The following is a 9,053-nucleotide window of genomic DNA, read 5'->3' as shown; positions in this document are numbered from 1 at the left end:
AACTTTAGTTAGTGTGTAATGTTGCTGCTTGAGCATAAACAGTATCTGCAAAGTTACAGTGCTGAAAGTTCAATGCAAACGGAGATATTGTCTTTTAAAGTTGTGGAAGTTTATTGCCTACAAAAACGGCCGGTTTGGACTACAACAAGCTTCTTCCCGGGTTCCCTTGCTATTAACATAAACACTGCCCCCGCGAACACGCAGCAAAGTGGGCGAGGCCACGTCGCAGTCATTACGAAAGAGAGAGAGCTGTTGCAGAACTACAAACTACATTTGGCCATCTAACCAATCCAAGACCATTGCGTTTTTCGGAGGGATGGGCTTCACAGAAGCAGGAAGCAAACAAGCCGTTCAAAGGACAGTGGAGACAGCGGTGTGGAATAAAGGTAAAATATAAGAAAAATACGGCGTTTTAAAAAAAAAGAAGTATAAAGACATGTTATACTGCGCCCCATAAACACAACCAAGCCTAGAAAAAAAAACATGGAACCACCCCTTAAAAATCTTTGTTAAGTGTGCAGTTTGCAGGAAGAAATCCGTCACGGATTCTATAGCATTAACATTAAAAGCACATTCACCGATCAGGCATAACATTCTGACAGGTGAAGTGAATAACACTGATTATCTCTTCATCACGGCACCTGTTAGTGGGTGGGATATATAAGGCAGCAAGTGAACATTTTGTCCTCAAAGTTGATGTGTTAGAAGCAGGAAAAATGGGCAAGCTTAAGAATTTGAGCGAGTTTGTCAAGGGCCAAATTGTGATGGCTAGACGACTGGGTCAGAGCATCTCCAAAACTGCAGCTCTTGTGGGGTGTTCCTACAGTGGTCAGTATCTATCAAAAGTGGCCCAAGGAAGGAACAGTGATGAACCGGTGACAGGCTCATGTGCGGCCAAGGCTCATTTATGCACGTGGGGAGCGAAGGCTGGCCCGTGTGGTCCAAGCAAACGGACAAGCTTCTGTATCTCAAATTGCTCAAGTTAATGCTGATTCTGATAGAAAGGTGTCCGAATACACAGTGCATCACAGTTTGTTGCGTATGGGGCTGCATAGCCGCAGACCAGTCAGTGTGCCCATGCTGACCCCTGTCCACCACCGAAAGCGCCAACAGTGGGCACATGAGCATCAGAACTGGACCACAGAGCAATGAAAGAAGGTGGGTCTGATGAATCATGTTGTATTTTATGTCATGTGGATGGCTGGATGCGTGTGCGTTACCTGGGGAATACATGGCACCAGGATGCACTATGTGAAGAAGGCAAGCCGGCAAAGGCAGTGTGATGCTTTGGGCAATGTTCTGCTGGGAAACCTATTCCCTTCTGGCTGTGGCCTCTTTCAGCAGATAATGCGTCCTGCCACAAAGCAAAAATGGTTCAGGAATGGTTGAGGAGCACAACAGTGAGTTTGAAGTGTTGACTTGGCCTCCAAATTCGCCAGATCTCAATCCAAACAAGCATGTGTGGGATGTGTTGAACAAACAAGTCCGATCCATGGAGGCCCAACCTCATGACTTAAAGGATCTGCTGCTAACATCTTGATGCCAGATACCACAGCACACCTTCAGGGGTCTAGTGGAGTCCATGCTTCAACGGGTCAGGGCTGTTTTGGCAGCAAAAGGAGGACAAACACAATTAGGTCATAATGTTATGCCTGATCAAAGTATATGCTCACTTTAACATGCATTACTTGTTCCTATGATCATATAGAATGCTATATGTTCCCTTTATGCGTACTTCCAGTAAAAAGTATATTTAATTTGTATGGATGTAATTAACATTTCCCTAGTAGATTTGGTAGGTTTGCCCCTACAGTTTATTTCCGTAATAAATTAATGACTTCCTCTGATGTGCTTGTGAGGGCCTCTGATATTGTCTGATTGACGTTTAACCCTCTCCATTATTACACAGGGGGTAATCAATAAATAAATGAGTCATCAATGTGAATTAATTGCTTAGCAATGCATTATTCATCTGCAGAGTTCATTTACGAAGAGAAGATCCCAGTGCTGTTTATCAAGTTGAAGGAAGCGTGTAGCAAAGAAAATCTTCTGCACTGAAGTTATAAGAAGACTTCTACTTTTTCAGGTACCCTGTACATAACTTATACTACAAATAGGTCAAACTGAGTCTGTGAGTTTATTTTAGTTATTCACTAGAATTCAACAGCTCAAAGTAGATTACTCACTTGCTCAAAGGGATGTTGCAGGTTAAATATTGATAGCCCTACTGATGGCATCTGTGTCATTCTGTTGATTACAACAGATTTTTAACTTGTTCCTTGAAACAATAATTTTTATACAAAAAAGCATTCTGCATTAACATTTGCAGATTAACAGAATTTATTGAGCACCTATAACTGGTGCTAGACTTTTTTGAAATCTGGGCCTCAGGTAACCAGTGTTGGGGAAAGTTACTTTTAAAAGTAATGCATTACAATATTGCGTTACTCCCTAAAAAGTAACTAATTGCATTACTTAGTTTTTTTAGGAAAGTAATGCTTTTTGTTACTTTTGCATTACTTTTTCTCACCTGGGCTGGGCTTGCTTGTTTGTTTAATAACAAAAAAGTTCTATTTTTGGAAAATGTTAATGCCCTTTCACCCTGTCAAGGGCCAGATTAACTAAACATGGCAAATTAGCGTAAGAGCGCACTTTCACAAAAGCGCCGATGGGAGTGGGAAGTTCTGCGCGTGATCTATTGACTCGCACATTAATGAACACAGACACAGTCAGATCATTTCCATAATGACCAATGCAATCTACCAGTTAGCATCTGGTTTAAGACATGCATTTTTTGGGCGGTAAATAATGGGGCAAACACCAGTATATTGACGAGCGCAAACCTTAGTAAATCACCTTGCATGTTTAATTTTATACTCTCCTCTCATAAATTTTACGTCTGAAAGAGAAACTCCAAAAAAGGCATGTGCAATAAGGTCAGCCGCAAAAATAACCCTGTCCATGCCTTTTCAGCGCTAATTTTTCACTGCGTGTCTTTGAAGGAAATGCATATTCACATCTGTAGAGGGCGCAGCTCAAACAAACCTTTCAGCTGTGCTGCCATTCTGGATTGCAGAAGAACAGTATGAAGGAGAAGAAATTAAACACAAATGTGATGTTTGACTAAATTCATTTTTGCTTATTAGTATGGCTGAATTGGATAATTGAGGGTCAGCAGATTAAATACATAAAGTAGGCTATATTTGCGTAATTTAGCATTTAATTATTGCAGTTTTGCGTAATGTTTGCATTTCACTGTTTTTATTAGTAAATGCATGTTCACATTTAGTCTAGAACTACAATAATCATCATGCTTCATCATCTGGACCTCTCTACCTTCAACATGGGAACCGATAATGGGCCCTATCATACACTAGGCGCAATACGACGTGTGTTTTTGTTAGTTTCAGCCGGACGCAGTTATTATTTTCACGCCCAGCGGCACGTTGTTTAAATAGCAAATGCATGGGTGTGCTGGTCTGAAAACGAGGTGTTTCAGGTGCATTGTTGGCACATTGCTATTTTGAGGCAACTGAAGACGACTGCACCATTGACCAACAGAAATCTGGTCTAAAGTCAATAGCGCAGTTTTTTTTGTGTGTTATATAATGGGGACGTTTGTAATATGCACCTATATGCGGGTGCACAACGTGTACACTCTGCTTATTACACACACAGGGTTGCGCAGCAGCACACAAACATTTTTAAATATTACAAATATTTAAATTCTCCTCTCTGGAGAAGCGGTCAGTCTTTCCGCTCACAAATTCCACCTTGTAAATAGCGAATCCGCCATGGTGCAAGCACAATTGGCTTTTAAAGGGAATGGGAGATGAGACTCTGAGATGAGACTCTGATTGGTTTATTGCACGTTACACCCAAAACACACCCATGACTCATTAAGAGACCATAGGTACAACCCTTTTGGACCATTTTTACGAACGTTTTTTTCCATTGTTAAACTAGCAAAAGTGCATCTGCGCCATGCGCTTCAGACCATGTTCTCAGATTGTTAAAATAGGGCCCATAATGTGTTGAAAAATTGAACAAAACTAAGTAATTTTTTGTTGTAAATTTAAAAGTAATACGTTAGTTACTTGAAAAAAGTAATCTGATTACTTAAGTCAAGTTACTTGTAATGCGTTACCCCCAACACTGCACTTAACTTTATCTGTGTGATTAGAGTTCAAGTCTATGTTCTGCTACAGTATATTGATTAAGTTCTACAATGGTGATCTCTGATTGTAAAGGCAATGTCACAGATACAGGGTTTGTATCATCATACAGCTTGGCTTGAATATAAGAATTGGATAATCAGCTTGCCCTAACAGTGTCAGCTATCATGATCAAGCCCGAAGTGTCATAACCAGAAGTACATATCATACTTGTTTAAGTTGAAAAATGTAATCTTTTTCATAATATGTCACAAGCAATCATGTCTCTGGAATGTGCTTTTAGCGAACAACACTGCGTAGCCTCTGGTGGTGTTAAAAAAAACCAGTACCCACCTAAATGGGACTGTCAGTGTTTCCAAACCACAAAATCAAAGAAACAAGGTTCAGGCCTCCCCTGTTCTGGCATTATTCATTTGCCAAATGTATTATATCCTTTTAGGCACAGCATGTTTACTTAAACCTCACACTACTTTTCTGTGTAGCCGATACTCAGCAGCTGTTGCATAACATGAATCGAGTCATATCACCGGCATGTACAATACGCACACTTGCAACATCAGACTAAATCGCTTCCCCCTGCTGTTGTTGATTTCGTTTGATTCATTCAGTGAACGTATTTACTCCCTCTGAAGCAAACGGGGTAGAGAAGTGAATCAGATGTGTTGTGCTCGAGCCTCCTCTAATTGCCATGGACCTCTCCCTCCACCGGCTTTCTTCTGTCCTGAGTAGAGAGGGGAAAAAACACTACGTTTGTAGCTCACTGTTCAGCTTTTATCTATATTTTAAGCCACACACAAGGTGTAGAGTTGAGCTGGAGCTTGTTACAGGGGCCTGCGACTGCATAATTCATGAGCGGGAGCGGGTTGCAGCAGCAGCTAAATAAAAGATCTTTCTTTCCGTGGCAGGACAGCAGCAGATACCTGTCCGTGCTGCTAGCTAGTGTCGTGGAACATGCAGGAAGATCAATACGCATTTGTGTGACACAAATCGCTCAGTCGACTGTGTGTCTTGAAAGTGATCAGTCCCCCAATGCTTGTCCCTAATGTTGATCCGCTCTAGGATGCCAAAAATACTCACGTTTCAAGCTCAGCAGGCCTTCGTTACCTGATGTTCCGTAGAAGAGGCGAAGGAAACTAATTTATAACTTACCAATGAAACCAATTACAGGTTTAGTGACATTTACATTAATGTCATTTTCAGTCTTGAAGCTGTTTAACAACACCCAATGAGCATGAAAGTGTCAGCGTAGGTTGGAAGTTCTTTAACTTAAGGCAGCACTGAGCCACTGTTCCACTTTATTAGCCATTGGCACTGAGCCCATTACAGAACACTCCAGTTTGCAGGATTCAAACTCCCTCTGCCTAGATTGCAGTGGATGGTGGATAAGGCAAGATTAAAAAATCATGTCAGGAGAAAAGACTTGATATGCAGGCAGAGGCATAAAACCGCATACGGAAGGCGGCAGCTTCAAATTGGACAGCAGACTGCGCTGTATCTTTACAAAATGCATGAATCCACTGAAGACCCAAGATCAACCCCCCTGACTGCCTGTCTTGGTTTCTCTTTTTGGACAAAGCAGCCATGGTTCTGATGAAGGGCTTCCAAGGAGCATCTCAGGGAGCGACTGATCACGTTCTGAATGAGAGCTGGAGCGAGGGTAGAGTTGGTCAGAACAGGGTGTGCGGGTTCACATCTGAAGGCACGTGCGAAGCAGACTGAAGCGTGTGAAGCTGCAATGAACAGACTCTGGCTATGGGGTGGGGGGGGGGTGATCTTTTAAAAGCCTTCATTCTCCACCAGTGAAATTATTACCAGTATGTGAAAAACAAGGCTGGCTTCAGGCTAGCCACCCAGGAGAGTGCTCAGCCTCAGGGTGATTTCAGAAGAAAGTAACTCAGGAGAAATAATGGGGCTGGGAGTACAAGGGGAAGGTAAAGGGAATTTTTATTCGGTTCACTCATAGTCTCGCACTTCGTTTTCTCTGAAGCCTCCATGACTTGCTCACCACCTTCTCTGAGGCTTGCAGTCCTCGCTTTCTTCTCTCCGCTCCTGTACACCCTACATCTTGACCGTTGTTGTGGAGTAACAAAGCTTGAAAGCCTGATGGGTGTTCACAGGGCCAGATGCTCCCTCTTTCATTGCTTGGCTGTTCACCCGCTATCAGACCTGTAGGGTCTTTTTTTTCACTTTGTCTAGGACCAGTGTTTACATGCAATACAAATGAGAAATGTAAAGCAGACCGTTCACATCACAACACATTCAGACATCATACATGGATTCATTATATTAACTTTTATTTGCTATGTGCAAATAGCACACCTGGTTGGAAAATGCTATTTACACTAGCTCCGCCCAAAAATGCCTGGTTGGGCCACACAAGATTACAAAAAGATGCGCATATTTCAATGTCTTCTTTGGCGTAGTCAGTAAAGCAAAGGCTCATGGAACTAGGTTTTGACCAACCCAATCTCACGGCAATTCGTACGTATTTTACGAGATGGCTAATTCATACGAATTTGTACGACCTCACTTGTGCGAAGTTGTATGTTGTATGCTTAATCGTACGTATTTGAGGAGTTGCCCAATTCGTATAATGTTGTACGAATGAATCTACCCCTAACCCCGCCACTAAAAACAAAAACCTAGACAAATCGTACAAATTCATATGAGTGAGGTCGTACGAATTCATACAAATTAGCCACCTCGTACAAATACGTACGAATTGGTTGTGAGGAAGCATTTGTTTTGACGCGATCAACCCGGGTTCGAATCCACCGTTTGCAGAGCTCGCTCTTCTCCCTTTTCCTATCACATATCACATCGGAAAGGCATTAACTTTCAATAAAAATGAAGAAAATTTTCTAAAAGTGGAAATAAAGTGCCTAACTAAATGTTTACTAATATAAGAGTATTTAACGGATAGGGTTAGGGGTAGGTGTAGGTATGGCTTTTATTGCCCCATTAAGGAGGCATCAATTTAATAATTTTTATAAATATAATAATTTACACTCAATGCTATTATTTCGTCCTGTTAATGTACAACAATACTGAGGTGCAAACAGTATGTATCTGCCAAAATAAAGTATAAATAGCATCTAATTACTATTTACACATATTGCAAAGAACTGCTACTTGTACATTATTTTAAATAGAATTTATCGCTATTTTCACTTAGTGCAAATAGCATCGCTAAGAAAATGCTGCGATTGTCACTTAGTGCAAATAGCATCGCTAAGAAAATGCTGCGATTGTCACTTAGTGTAAATAGCATCTATCGCTAAGAAAATATGCTATTTCCCATTAAATTTTGGACCAGAAACTATAAATCTAGTAACATTTTGACTGCTTTTATTGAATCTGAATAAGCATTTTGTAAAAACGGATCACTCCAGCAAAGAGACCTTAAATATTTACTGAAAATGTAGCTGACTCTCAGCAAATATAAATCTTGCATAACATCATGAAGCAGAAGGAAATCTATCCCTTCTTCCCCTCATTTTCTGAATGAGCGCTGCCTGTCTTTGACCTCATACAAATGGATTTTTACAACAAAATATTACATTTAAAAGAGACATATATGTTAACGTGGTATATTTCAGAGTAAATTCATTCTTTGTGCAATCCAGATCATGATATGTTTCTCTCCTGTTCCATCAGGATTTTTGTGATGGAATTTTCCTCACATTTTATGCACTTGGTAAATGGATCTTCCTTAGTGTGGGAGCTCGTGAAGTGTACAGTGCCAACACACTCAAACTAGCAGGACCAGCTCTGACTGTTATCAGTTTTGACATGTCAAAGGCAAGGCAGGGCGTTAGCCTGTGGCATCCGGGAAAACATGCTAATAGTCAGATGCATTAGTGCACTCAGGGACTCATGATGATCAAAAAGGATGTGTATTTTTCAGCAGCCCCATCTCATGGCTTAGCAAAGGTACAACTCATACAGACATCTCCTGCTCTCTCTCTCTCCACATCCTGTACATTTTCAGAAACCTTTACCTTTAGTCTTAGGTTATTTAAGTACACATTGAGAGCAAAAGACACTAGAGAATTGTTGTTGTTTTTAATTACACTTCACAGTGTACAAGTGTGATTTAGAGGTGGAATGATCACACAGTTGATGATTAATTATAATAGTCATTAAAAAAGACAGACATTAGATAGATAGATAGATAGATAGATAGATAGATAGATAGATAGATAGATAGATAGATAGATAGATAGATAGATAGATAGATAGATAGATAGATAGATAGATAGATAGATAGATAGATAGATAGATAGATAGATAGATAGATAGATAGATAGCATGTTATTGTCACACTAACACTGAAACGGTATTGACTCAACATTAGCCAATGAAATATATGGCGACTCCATCTATCAGTACTGTCACTGAGCATTAGTTCTCGGTTTTTTTTTATTCCATTAGAAGACTCTCATGAATATGCTAGTGTCAAGCTAATAAAATCCATTCATATTAAATCCACCATAATACGCACCCTCTGCTCTCGTAATGGAGGTCCTGCTTTCACTGATAATTTAAAGCCACTGTGACCAGCGGTATTCCTAGGTTTAATTGGGGCGATTCATTTCTGTACAATTTTGGCTATACCAGCATGATGTTCCAGGTAATATCTCAACTAATCCATTAGCCTATAAAAAAATGAACATTGTTTTACCTGATTCTGTTGGGATATGTATTTTTATATGAGGCGTTGAATTCAATAGAGAGTGTTGGGGAGACTACGGCTGGGTTTCACAGACAGGGCTTAGATTAAGCCAGGATTAAGCCTTAGTTCAATTAGGGCATTTAAGTAGCTTTTTTTAATGTGCCTTAGAAAAACACATTATCATCATCTTGAGACAAAACAAT

The sequence above is a fragment of the Gobio gobio genome (assembly GCF_949357685.1).
Source record: "Gobio gobio genome assembly, chromosome: 14".
Lineage (NCBI taxonomy): Eukaryota > Metazoa > Chordata > Actinopteri > Cypriniformes > Gobionidae > Gobio > Gobio gobio.
The sequence above is the reverse complement of the archived record's forward strand: the minus strand, read 5'-3'. Positions refer to the sequence as shown.